The 14366-nt window shown below is 42.6% G+C and overlaps 1 protein-coding gene across 3 annotated transcripts in view; it reads right to left on the minus strand.

The window, feature by feature from the left end:
• Positions 1–14366, minus strand: part of PAK1 (p21 (RAC1) activated kinase 1) — a 78359-nt gene that overhangs the window by 49798 nt on the left and 14195 nt on the right. The window contains exon 1 of one of the 3 annotated variants that reach the window (XM_027741076.2): positions 574–630. The exons of the other annotated variants lie outside the window; for them this stretch is intronic. The gene's annotated coding sequence lies outside the window, so the exon portion shown is untranslated. Of the gene's footprint in view, positions 1–573; positions 631–14366 lie in introns of those variants that run through there. 3 annotated transcript variants of the gene reach the window in all.

The following is a 14366-nucleotide window of genomic DNA, read 5'->3' on the forward strand; positions in this document are numbered from 1 at the left end:
CAGCACAGAGGGCACTTTCAGGAAGCTTGAAGATGATACAGTATTGGGAGCAGTGGCTGACAGACCAGATGGGTCTGCTGCCACTCAGAGGGATATGGACACAGTGAAGAAATGGGTCGACACAACCTAGTGAATTTCAACAAAGGAAAATGCAAAGCCCTGATGCTTGGGAGCATGGACTGGGAACCAACTGGAAGAAACTAAGCAAAAAAGCAGAGAAAGGCATGAGATTTCTGGTGGACACCAAGTTGACCATGAGCCTCCAAAGCACCTTTGTAGCAAACAAGGTCAACTAGCAGAGTATCTGGGCTGCATTAGGAAAAACAAATGCCAGCAGGTCAAGGGAGTGGGTCCTTCCCCTCTGCTCAGGGGTGGTGAGACACATCTGGAGTGCTGGGACAAGTGCTTGCCTCCCCTGTACAATAGAAACGCGGTCATACTGGTGAGAGTCCAGCAAAGGTCCACAAGGATGATTGAGGGACTGGAGTATCCGGCATATGAGGAGAGGCTGAAAGAGCTCTTCAGCCTGCAGAAGAAAAAGTTCAGAGGGATCTTATCAATGAGCATAAATACCTGATGGAGGTGTAAAGAAGATGGAACAAGGCTCCTCTTGGCAGTATCCAGCAACAGGACAAGAGTCAATGGGCACAAACTGAAATACAGGAAAATCCATTTAAATGTAAGATCAACAAACCCCACAACAAAGACACACTGTTTTTCAGTGCAGGTGGGGCAGAGATGGACACAAAACCACAGAACAAGTTGCCCAGAAAAATAATGGAGTTTCCATCCTTGGGGATGCTCAAAACCCCACTAGACATGACCCTGAGCAAACTGTTCCAGCTGCCACCACTTTAAGTGGGGGGTTGGACTAGACTACCCACAGAGGTTCCTACCAACCTCACCAATTCTGCAATTACAAGCACACAAAGTGAAAGGGAGGCTTTAAAGGAAAGAGATACATAAAATCATTCAAAATACTTGTCTGAAGCAAGTGTTTTTACTCCTCGGCATCCAAGGCCCCAGTTTAGTGATGAAGACAAATTAAAAGAGGTGGCAACAACCTTGAGCAGAAAATCCGCAGAAGAGTTGGATCAGTACTACAACACCCTCTTTAATAATTTTAACATGTGGAGTACAGTCCTGGTACTTGGGAGATGCAAGCTCTTGTCCCAGATCTCACACAGACCTCATTTGTGATCTTGGAGGGGGAAAGTGCAAGTACTTCTTGTTTGTTCTGCCCTCCTTCAGTCAGTCAATAACCTCTTTAAAGGAAAGGCAATTCAGGTAGTTATAGAGCACAGAGCATGAAGAAAACCCCTTCCAGGTGCTTCTGCTTCTTCAGTTAGCACGAGAAACACATTTTCAGTTAAAAAAAAAAAAAAAGAAAGAAAAAAAGAGAACTGTGTATGCAATCCTGATGGCAAACCCAACAGCAGAAGGTAAAGGGGGCATGGAGGAATGCAAAAACCCTTCCTTCCCCTTAGAGTCCAGATGATGGGACAGAGAGTTCTCCTGAGCTTGAAATATGAAAGGCAGAGACCATCTAAGGGGAAGTGCATGTGGTGGTGCATCCCCCTCCTCCCCCCCCGGCTGCACTATGATCTGAGAAATGCTCAGAAGGAAGAAGATGCCATGTAGGCTTCAGCGCTTCAGTTGCAGCTGAGCAAGTTCTTAGGCTACCCTGGCACAACATTCAAGGCTGACACCAAGATGGGCTGTCAAACTTTAATGGTGATGCTCCACTGAGGTGAAGGAAAGGGGCTCTTATTTCAGCTGAGAAAGCTTCCTGACAGACAAGGTTTGCACAGCAACATTTTCTGAAGGGGTTTGGCCCATTTTTCTTTTTTTAGTGTTGGAATATTGTTTGGTTTCTTAAGTGTTCCCAAAACAAATACAACATCTTCCCTCTTTCTTGCATAGACAGAAGAGGCCAGAACAGTGCATGATCTCAACTACTTGGTGACAGTCAGGAACTTCAGGTACCTAATTTCAAACTATTAACTTGTAAAATACATTAAATTCAATTTTACTGGAAAGCAATATACTGACAAAAGTTGCAGGCATTTCACAGAAACATTTTCCTACCAAAAAAAACCCCCAGTTATCTGAGCAAACAGTGTTTCAATAAATTTGTGCTGATATTTTGAAAGAACTTAATGTTTTTGTTTTTAAATAAAAGAGGTAATATTTTCTCCATTTATGAAAAGCAGAGTTTTCAGAACATCAGTGTTTCTCCTACAGATTGAGAGTCTTCTTCATCCACTGCTCTAAATCACCAGTTAATTTCTGTTTCCAGATCAGCATCTGAAGAATCTAAAGAACAGTTATGAGATATGTTTTTAGTTAACCAACTTCTTGTTCACAAACTTAAACTCATGTATAAATTTTAAGGGCTGCAATCCTGCGGTTTGATCTCTAATACAAGATATAGACACCAAGTCTCAGTCTACTTGACTTTAAAAAGACATAAAGTTCACCTTCGATTGCTAAGGGGTACTTGGTCTTAATGCCAGCAAGCCACCCACTGAAAACAGTGGGAGTTTGGCCCAAATTAGGATTTCAGGATTTATCCCATAATGCCCTATAACACTTCCCACACAGTAATACCTGACAGCTTCTGAAAATTCACAAAATGTGAGGGACATGCCAACACCATCACAGATGATGTTTCCAAGGGTGTATTTTATAACAATTGAATCTAAGCAATACCTGTCTGCATATGCACATATTCTTGCAATTCCAAGGGGGTTTAGCGTGCTGATTTCAAAAGCACAGCAGCTAAAAACACCTCTCCTAAAGCTACTCAGTGCCAAACAAACCTGACTTTTAAAAGCAAAGAAGTCATGCAGCAGTTACATCCAGGACATCACTTAACTTGTGCGATAATCCCCCACCTTTGGTTCTCTGTTGTTACTCATGAGTAGATAGGTATAAGACAGATGCTTTTCTAGAACCTCTTTCCAGCACTACCTAAATCCTCATCTTTTCCCACAGATTCCTCCGGAACTGCCCTAAAATAACTACTGTCATCTCCAGCACGACCTGGGACAAAGGTGGACAGGTTTACAGTCAGGAACCACCAAGGTCCAAGAGGCCAATCGCTGCCCACATAGCATCTTTGAGTCCAAATCTAATGGTATGAATGCTCAGGAAACCAGTGTACTACTGGTTGATGATCTTTCCCATCCCTTTTCCACACTCTTAATAGGTAATTATTGACCAGATAAGTATATGCTAGAGCTGAGCATTAATCCTGGGGGAAACATGTCTATGAGCTCTGTTCAACCCAATCTGACTTTTATTCTGTGGGGAGCCAAGCAACAACCACTTCATGTATTCCATGAGCCAAAGGCTCATACAGTATTGTTGCTCTGCGTGGATCCTGCCCAAACTGAAGTCACTGCTATCACAAACAGCATAGGGTCTGTGGCATCTAACTCTTAAAAAGATCCTTTATTTGGATCCCTGGAGGCACCAGGGGCTTTCACACAACAGAATCAACATCTACAGTGCAAGTCAGATAGTAACCCTGTAAATAATTAGTGCAGCAACTGGGATACAATAGGTAAGAAGTAGAGCTTCTTCAGCTATCCCAGCAGCTCCCTGACAACAACCAAAAGAAAATAACCCAAACAAATTTAAAAAAAAAAAAAGTTTAAAAGATAGTCAAGGACAGTGGGGCTTTCAAGGATTGAAACATGACTCATTTTGGAACAAGAGTACCACTAAGCAGACATTGCTGAAAAGACAAGACAGGTTTCACTTTAAAAGCAGCACTTAGTTATCAAATGACAAGTCTTCCACAGATTACTTGGTATGCTTGCCTTTTGTCCTGAAACTAATCATTTTTAAGAGGATCCAAATGCAGGAGAAGGAAAGAAGCCTGACTCAAGGTGGGGGGGAGGAGAGAAAAAAAACCAGCAAAAAAAAGTCCCATAGTTGTCATGTTTATGACTTACATTCACTAGACAGGAAATCTTTAGAGCAAACAAAAGCCTGTCTGCCCTTCACTTCACAAACCCTTGATATCATAATCACATTTGTAAAATATTGCTTTCTTGAATGATGCAAATTAAAAGGCATAATTCTCTGACATACTATTGAAAACCACACACTAGCACAAAATAGCATTTTATCACATGCAAGTCCATTAAACTGTTATTTACAGTGCAATAAATAGCATCCACACAGATACTACTGTCACTGCTGAGCAGAAAACTTAGGAAATTCCTTGTCCGTGGCCTTTGGGGTTTGAGTGAGAGAAGTTGAACTGCTCCTGCTTGGAGAAGGGTTTTGTCCTACAGAAATACTGCAGTATCTCAGATAACACAGCAACTATCCTCTAATTATCACATACCCTTTATAGTCAATGAAATAAAAGGGACCTTTCACCTCAAAAGTAATTTTTAAGGCAAAAGCAGAGGAAAGCTTTTCAAACAACGATTGTGAAAGGACAAAGAGAAGAGATGGTGCATTTATACGGGTCAGTAAGGCACTCATTGAGACAACTGTGGCTGAGGATGGTCATGGGAGACCACTGTTCATAGGCCACACCCAAAAGTGCTTTTATTTTCATGGAGTTAATGCAGTTGTCAACCACTCAGAAAGAGCCCCAGATGAGAAGGCAGCCTGACAAGCCAGAATAAGACACCCAGTTGGCTCCACAGTCTGGACAAAAATTTGCTTCTCTAAAGCTTTTTTTTTTATTTTCCGTTCCTCTTCCAGAGTTAAAATTGGAATGGTATCAGTTGCCCTTTCCCAAATGGAAAGCCCTCTGAGAACAAACAAGATTTTTTGAAGCAACTACACAGATCAGAGCTTGCTGCTTATATATCTGTGTTCAGGGCATCCGCAGGGTAGTCTTGGGATCAGAGCAGAGCTACAGTTGGATGTTATCCAGAGGTATTTTAGGAGAACAGAATCAAATTGCCACACAAACATAATTGCCAAGTTTCAGTCTAATGTTTCAGCAATTTGCTTGACATGTTTAATTTCACAGGGCAGACTGGTAGAGTATTATTTTGGTTTTATTAATATGTCCAAGCGTTCATATCTTTAGTAAGGGACAGGATTCCTTCAAGTTCTGCTTTTGATAACAGAAAGCATTACAAATTTTTCATGCAGCCTGGAAAAAATATTTGGACAGACTGAGTTTAAGGCAGTCAGTGAGAAAGATGAAAAGCAGTATTCTTACATTATCTACACCTCCCAAAACCTACAAATCCGGAGCAGAGAATGTTTGGTCCTCTGCCTTCTCTTCAGAAGTCCATTCAGAAAGCTGGCCTTCAAGACATTTGTTGAGTATCTAGTCACTGCACTACCTGATGCTTTCAATCTTTCAGCCCATACAGAGCTAAATCATCTACAAAAAAAGATTTCCCTTCCTCCTACCCCACAGTATTTAAAAGAGTTCAAATTCTGACCGCTTCTGAAAAGGCTGCCCAAGATTACCATGTTTCTGTCACCAACTCTCTGCCCACCTAGCTCTTGCCCCATGTTCCTCTCTCCATTTCCAAGCCTTGCAGTCATCTCACAGCATCCCAGAGAATACACTGAGAGGATTCTGAGTGCATCAATACGCATTCAGATCACCTGCTGAACCCCCAAGGTGTTGACTATCAGAAAATCCAGAGTGAGGAGTCAGTGTCTATGATTTCCTCTTCACCATTTTTTTAAAAGATATTTTTGTCCCAATTCCCATAGAATTGCAATGTCCCTTAAAGAGGACTATTTGCTCACAGAGCTACATGAGAATTCAGGTTTCAGAGTAAAGCTAAGCTATCAAAAAACTAAGTTGCTTATATATCTTGTTTCTATCATAGAGCAGATAGCAAAATATTGTTTATTAGACTCTGCACATGTGAACTGTGCCTCTTCAAGACTGCAGAGGTAACAAATGAGTAAAGTTTTAATCTAGAAAGTGAGAAGAGATTTAATTAAAGAGATTACAGACCTCTTAACCAATTAAGAACTGAGCTCAACCTTCAGAAGCCTGTCATTTGGATTATTAATTTTTTTAACATGAAAAGGCTGTATCTCAACACTGAGCTTCAAGCCTAAGAGTGTTTTGGTCTGAAGATGATTGACCATAGCAAAAAAATCAAGTAAAGAGTGTGAAAAATGGCCTGAGATTTATTTAGCAGGTATAGGATTCCAAGCACCAGCTTGATAACTAGGTTGAACATCCACAGGCTCTGCAAGTCCCAGACTACAGTCACCTGGAGTTGCCAAAAACCCATTTTGTCTCTAGCTCTCTGAAGTTCTCTCCCTTCTTGAATCCTTGGAGAAGGGCATTATTTCTGCTCTATTCCACTTTGCATGGGATTTCCTGTAAGTAGAAATTTCCCCTTTTCCCTTACTTTTTGGCACGATCCTCACATGGGAAGACAGGTTTTAAAGACAGCTCAGGTCTGTAAGAACCTTTCTATTCTACAAGTCAGATGAAGTGCTCCAAAGTCATGCTCTATGTAGTGACAGAAATTAAGATTAATTTTCCCAGAGCCCTGCAGAGTCTATAAAAATAATTCAAGTTTTCAAGTCACATACGCCACTGACCTCATCAGCCTCATGGGCTTGGAGCAGTTTCTGAAGAGCGGGTCACACTTCTGCAGGTGACCTCCAAGCCTTGGGCAAGAACACTGCTGGCCAGAGCTGTGACAATGCAAAAGCAACAGGCATCACTTGAGCAGAATGTGTCCCACAGGCCAACAGTTTCTGCTCACAGATCCCAAGAGAACTCCATTAGCGATATCAGAGGAAATATTTTTGCAGAAATCCACTCACGCACACAAAGGTGGAGAAAGAAATGGCACTCAAGCCATTGAGTAGCTCTTAAGGCTACTTTGCTTGCTCTTGTACTAGTTAGAGAAGCCCACAGCAGCTCAGACCTTGGCATAAACATGAGCCACTCACATACACTGTGGCCTTTCAGGACCTGAATGGTGCCTAAGAGCAGTCTGGAGAGGAACTGTTTACAAGGGCATGTAGTGATAGGACAAGAGGGAATTGCTTCAAACTGAAAGAGGGCAGGTTTAGATTTGGTACCGGGAAGAAATTTTTTATTGTGAATGTGGTGACACACTGGAACAGGTTGCTCAAAGAGACTTTGGATGCCCCATCCCTGGCACTATTAAAGGCAAGGTAGGATGGGGCTTTGAGCAATCTGCTCTAATGGAAGGTGTCCCTGCCCACAGCAGGGGGGTTGGAACGAGATGATCTTTAAGGTCTTTCCAACACAAACCACTCTATGATTCTATGATACATACCCTGAGCTCCAGGCAGCTTGACATGATTAAACCATGATACTGCCCACGCTCCAAATACATCCTCAATGGTAGCAAAGACTGAGCTACAAAGACAAGCACACACCCAGGTGACAGAGATTTCAATGCGATAGCATGATTTCAACAGATGTTCAAGCACAGCCCCAGTTTCCTCTAAAAATTAGGGGCTTCAGTGAGATATTTCATGTAGTTAAACCTATACAAAGCCTTGAGTCACTTGCTGGGTCACAATCCAGCTGATTCCAAGAATCTGTATGCAGGCTACTTACCCAGAAATTAACCTACTGTCTCCGAAAGCGTTGCTTAATTTAGAAGAGTGATTACTTACAGCACCTGCTGCTAGCCTCACAGCCTTTGATATGCCAGCTTCTCCAAAATTAATGCTAAGTCTTCTAAAACTATTTACATAAGTAATTAAGGAAAGAACTAAAAAAACAGTGCTAAATGTATAACATAACAATCAGCTGGGTTATCAGCAGCAATTGAAACTGTAATTTCCAAAGTAAATAGTGTGACTTAAGGCAGTTAGAGCTGAAGCTGCACAGTCAGTCCTTGTGGCAGACTCCCTTCCTCAGCCAGGCATAAACAGAAAATGCACTGCACAGGAGACACACACCAAATTGTGTACGTGTATGACACCACCACCTCAGAAGAAGCATCATACAGCAGGAGAACCTTTGCAAAAGAGGTGTCTTGGCTTTAAAGCCACTTTACCTGTAGGCTTTAAGTTGAAAGCAAAGCTCACAACAGGCTTGTCATGCAAGTGTACAGCCTCTTGCACTAATTGAGGGCTGAAGTCAGCAGGCAATGGAGAGAGGAAAAGAAGTTAAAAAAGAAGGACCAGAGATAGTCCAGCAAAGGACCGCGAAGATGCTGAGGGGACTGGAGCATCTTTTCTATGATGAAAGGTTGACAGAGCTGGAACTGTTAAGCTGAGAGAAGGCTCAGGGAGATCTCATCAGTGTACATAAATACTTTCAGGTTCTTGTCAGTGGTGCCTAGTGATAGGACCAGAGGCCATGGGCATGAACTGAAACACAGGACCGTCCCTCTGAACATCAGGAAACACTTTTTTACTGTGAGGGTAACCAAGCACTGGCACAGGTTACCCAGAAAGTTGGTGGAGTCATCATCTTTGGAGATACTCAAAAGCTGTCTGAGCACTGTCCTGAGCATCTGGCAATGGGTAGCTTTGCTTGAGCACAGTGGGTTGGGTCAGATGATCTCTAGAGTTCCCTTCCAATCCCAATCAGTCTATGATTCTGTGAAGACACGTACCTAAAGGTGTACAGGCACCAGGAAGACCCCTTCAATGGTTTCAAGAGGCAATGCAAACCTCCCAAACCTTCATTCGCAAAGCCTAGCCACGGCAAACCTTTACCTTCATTTTAACTACTGAATGCACACTTTTACTCTGCTTGAAAAACAATGAAATTTCAGTAATGGTAGCTGAGATATTGCATGCTTCCTTTCAGGAGAAGGAGAGGTTCAGAATTAAACATGTAACCCTTTACCATACAGGTCCGTCTCAGAGAAGAGTCAGCCTGCTTACTTGTGTGCAAGGAAGTTGGAAGGAATTCAAATTTGGGGGCTTATTTCTGTTCTTAAACAAGACAGAGGTTATTTGCAAAAATTCAGCTGAGATCTTAAAACTCACTTCATGTACTGAAAAGGACCTTTTCAGCAGCCTGAAAACATCCACTAGTCTGTCTGCTTCCTCCCCTGACCCATATATATCAAACTATAAAAGCCGCCAAGTGGCCTACACAAAAAGGTTTGCCTTTTAGGAGGCAGAACAAAGAACATAACATTCCTGTCTGAGTGCAACAAAAACAGTTTGAACAAGGTTTCAAAAGGTTGCAGTCATTACAGCCTCACAGAACTAGAGGCACCCAGTTGCAATTCAAGCTACGCAGCTCATCCCTCTCAAGCCCAAAACCTTGGCTAAGTTTGCAGGTCTTTTGGGGACACTAAGCAAAGTACCAGAGTGCCTCAGCTCCAGACACTGGCTGTCTCAGAAGCCAAAGCAAGCAAAGTAAAACTCAAAGAACTGAGGCTTAGGAGATCTGTGTAGGCAAAATCTGACTTCACCCATCACTTTGCAGCTGCGTAGCAGTCCCAGAAAGTATCTCGCTTCATATTATTCCTTAGGATGTTCTTATTTCAGTGTTTATGGCTTATATATTGAAGCATCTTCTAATCTGTGCAGCTTTCAAAAAGAACCAACTATCTGCTGTTTCACTGTAAGATGAATTAACGAAGGCTTGGTATAAAGAAACAGCCTGAAACTGTTTTGGAAGGGAAAATGAGCACAAGTTTCTGCAGAAAAGGATAATACTCCTCATTCCCCCACCCCCTTGGCCAACTCTGCCTCCACTAGAGGCTCACAAAATTTCAGGATTTTTTCTGAATTTTAAGCAGTGCACAGAAAACCATTCCTCCATAAAACACTACTCAGTGATAAAAGATTACTGATCTGTGGGAAGGAAAAACATCTGCTGGGTAACACAGGACACCTGAAAGTGCACAATACCCTTGTATAAACTGAGGACACACTTGAAGGGAGCTGAGAAAGGTCACACAAGTTTACAGCAGTGGAGAAACACCTCCTGTGGGTTTCCAGACTTCTGTTCTGCTGCGGTTCTGCATTTTCTGTTTCCACCCTCAACCCCCTGCTAATTTTGCAAGCAATCCAGAGCAAGGCACAGAGCAGGGATCTGCCGCTGGGGCAGGCTGCCAGGCAGAAGCTGCTGGGGCTGGTACCACGCTCAGAATGGAAAGAGCTCAGAGAGCAGGAGGAACTGGCACCGCTCTGCCATCCTTATCCATCTCCTGTGCAACTTCTCCAATCAGGGACGTTGTCACTGCTCACTATCTTTTTCCTTTCCACCTGAACGAGCCTTGCAGGTTTGTTCCTGGTTCAAGCTACCAAGTGATTACAACACTTTACCCTACTCCCTATAGGCACCAGAGGCACGAAGCAGAGATCTGGATTACTGCTCCTGGCACAGCTTAGTGTTCTTGTTCTGACCACGTATGCCAGGAATGGGATTTCCATTTCACAGAATCACAGAATCAGTAAAGTTGGAAAAGGCCTTTAAGATCATCAAGTCAAACCATCAACCCAGCACCACCGCATTATTCACAATTAAACCATGTCCTCAAGTGCCATATCCAAATTTTTTGAACACTCCTGGGGATGGTGATTCCACCACTTCCCTAGGTAGTGGTTCCAATGCTTTACAACCCTCTCCATGGAAAAAAATATTCCTAATATCTAATCTAAACCTCCCCTGACACATCTTTTGAGGTCGCTTCCTCTTGTCCTGTTAAGATGATAGAAATGTTCAGGCCTCACTCTCTAAAAAAAACATTTCACCATCAGAAATTTCTCTATAGTTTCTGCACTCTGAGGTGCTTAAAGCCTTCAGCACATTCTTTCAGATTGACATGACTGACACTGACCTTGTTTCCCACTGCCCTCAATCTAACTGATTCATCCAGGCTGCATCTGGCAAGTCGATCTCCACTTGAAGCACATGCTCCAAGCTACAAAATCAGCCCAAAGCACAGCACATCCAAGCTGTGACACGACCATCAGATTCCTTTCTGTCTAAAGTGCACTCATTTACAATGCTCTGCTGAACAGCTGAAGGACATCTATTCCAACAGGCTTATCTTTGCCCCACCTCCTTGCTGATCTGCTCCTACAAAGTGTTTACACCCTTTATAGGAGACTGATGGCAGATGCCCATCTGGGGCTGCAAAGCCCCTGCATCACCAATTACTTCCCATCAATTTTACATCCTAAACACTTTTCAAATTGATAGCATGAACTACCATTTCAATAAAACATTAAGAGTTAAGCATCAAAGCCCTCCTTTGATTCACCTAAGATGATTACTTATTCTGATAAGAGCAGCCAAATTTCTAGACACTCTATAGAGACAGCTCTCGGGGCAGAAGCAGAAACAGAACAAAAGCAACATAGCCCTCATGGAGTGTCATCAGTGTTTGCCTGACTTAACACAGTAAAAAGGAAAGGTATCTGCCCTCTGAAGGGCAGACATGCCAAACCTCTCTAGGCTTTTGGCTTCAGAAAAAATAATTGCTAGCCACCACCAGGTTCAGCAGTTCACTCCAAGGTCACAACTGTGCTGTGTGTCAGCAGTTCAGCTTCTTCAGCACCACAGAGGTTCGGATAACAGGTAGTAAAACTATCTCCAGTATGTGAGACTTTCTGAAAGGGATGGTCTCCTCAGTCACGGCAAACAAGCAGCGGATGCTAACGACATACCAGGTCTGACTCACAAACTTCATTAGCCTCTTTACAGAGTTTGTGGTTTGTTTTTCATATTTCTTTTTGCACGCAGTAAAAGAGATCTTCTTTTATTTGTATGCCACGCTTCCAGTACTGCAACAATTGAATTTTAACACCTTTATCACTTCTTTCTTCTTAAGAGAAAAATAAACAAGCAAAGGCCACGCACACACCCTGGATTTTCCCTCACTAATGGCACAGAAACATTTTACTCATCTGCTCCCTGTCCCTTCCAGGTTTTACAACTGAAATAAAATTTTAGTTGACAGCATTCGTTTGTGACTTCCAGTGCTACTTGTTTTCTTTCCCAAAGATTCAGAGAACCACCCTGACCAAATTCCATTGGTATTAAATGTATTAATGTATTACTAGTAGTAATAAACATAGTATATAAATACATTATTAGTAGTATTAAATTAGCAACTCATCTGGCTGGTGGGGACTACATTTTCATTACAACAGGCTCCCCTACTTCATGGAGATGGGTGAATTGAGTGTTGCAAAATAATATCCTGGTACCAGGCACAGTGGCAGAAGTTGTCTGAGCCAGCAACAGGGCATGGCTGAAAGGGCTTGGAAGCAGATTCACATCCCAGTTGGCCATACCCACTACAGGGACAACAACCTCAGACAGAGCTGCAACAGCCACCCCTGTATCTGCCCAGAACCACAAATTAGTGGCCCAAAACAAAGCTGTGAGGAGGCAGTGCCTTTGCATTGGTTCAATTCCTCTGGCTGTCAGCCAGCCTGGAACAAGTCCCACATGTAGACAGAACCTAAAAGAGATCAGAATCAGGCCTCCCATCGGTGAGGCAACTGATTTTGCTGGCCTCTTCATCAGTCCCTCAGGGCTGTTTTCACTCTCTCATGAGAATCTAGGATATAGTTATGTAAAAAAGATTCCTCACCCTTAATTAAAATAAAGTTCACATGCACACCCTGCTGAAGGCAGCATTAAAAAAAATTACTTCTATGAGGGATAAGTCACTTATAATTAAAAAAAAAAATATCTCATTGTGCACACAAGGGAGTGTCGAACACTTGCCAGCCACCTGGATAATTGCTTCCTATGAAAAGCTGCAGAAGAGAGCCCTGAGGAAAGGAAGGGTCACACAGAGACTCTTGCAAAGGCAAGAGTCTTGCAAAGTGCAAGCTGGATTTGCCCTGCATGGGTGAGCACTTGAAAGCCTGTCACCAAATTCCACCTATTCAGAGGCTACAATAACCACTTCTTCACAGCACTAGTATGGTCTTTCATCTATTTTAAAATCTAAGCCTATCTTATCTAAGCCTATCTATTAAACAAGAGTTGTAATAGCATGAGAGCTGATGGATGGATCCCTGGTTGTAATAGTATGAGAGCTGATGGATGTCTCATACTCAGCTTTACCTGCTGACTTCAGGTAAAAAAAAACCTAATCTGTGTTCCTCCCCTCCTTTCCACGAGGAAGAGTCAACAATTTTAGCTTCTTCTTGGAAGGCAGCCCATTTCTTTGACCCTTTTAGCTGCCTTTCTGCAATGCCACAGTGCCTGCAAGAGATGTGGAGACCAAAGCTGCACATCATCATCAAGATATGGGTGCATCAAGCATTTGCACCAAAGCAAAATTATACTGTTCATCCCTTTCCTGATGAGGATGGTGGCTCTTTTAGTTGCTGCTCCAGTAATGTTTCCCTCTCCACACTAAAAAGTGAAATCAACCCCAATTTTTTACTTCCTGTTATTCATGTGGCTTTCAAACCATAAAACAGCCTTTCCTCCAAACTTCTAGGATCTTAAGATCTTGACAGAAGTTTTCTGAAAATCCAAATACATTACATCCATTGAACCCTTTCTTACTGACACCCCACAGAACTTCATGGGATTGGGCAGCAGGATTTTCATTTTCAGAAGCCACACTAACTCTTTCCCAACAGTTAACATTTACCTGCGGATTCAGAGATCCTTATTACAGACCATTCCTGGTAGCATGACACTCTGGCATACTGTTCCCAGGATTCCCTCTAGAGCCTTTTTTATAGATGGGAATCACATTGGCAGCTCCCCAGTCCTCTGGCACAGCAGCCATCTGTAGTGGTAAACTATACAGTTTGGCCAGCAGTTCTGCAGTTTCACATTCAAGCTCCTCAGGACTCTCGGCTGAATGCCATCCAGCTCTGGTGACTTATTAACATTTATCTATTTGGTCTAACTTTCCTTTTGTATTTATCATCTCAAATTAGTTTCTCAATCTGTTGGTTACAAAAAGTACACTTGACATGAGAACGTCCCCAATACCTCCAGCAGTTAAGACTTGATATTCTCTGCTAATGCCTCATCAAGTCTAAGTAATTTTTTTACACCTTTGACATCAAACACTCCCCAAGATACCCTAATCTTAATGGATTATATCCCCATGTATATAGTATTTATGAGGACATAAAATAAGTGGTTATAAAAAGTGATGTCCTAACATCTCAGAACAGCAGTCCCAAGACAGACTGTTGTGCCTACCTGCTGTCCCACTCACACCAGCCTGTGCCCTGGCACAGCTGTCACCCTGCTTTTTCTTCCTGGTGAAGGTTTCAGATACCACCAGAGATCAGTGAGATTTAACTGTGTCATCATGGCAGCCAGCTGTAACAAAGGATGGAGATTCAAGCAGTAACAATGCAAGTTTGGGACAGGAGCTATCAAGGCCTAAAGCAGAGTTTCTGTTTGGGCTCTTCCTGACCAGAAAGGCTGGCACAAATGTAAAGTAACTTTTGAGCAGCATGAT

The sequence above is a fragment of the Pipra filicauda genome, unplaced genomic scaffold (assembly GCF_003945595.2).
Source record: "Pipra filicauda isolate LSUMZ 115617 unplaced genomic scaffold, ASM394559v2 scaffold183_size1465899_pilon, whole genome shotgun sequence".
In the NCBI taxonomy this organism is placed as follows: domain Eukaryota; kingdom Metazoa; phylum Chordata; class Aves; order Passeriformes; family Pipridae; genus Pipra; species Pipra filicauda.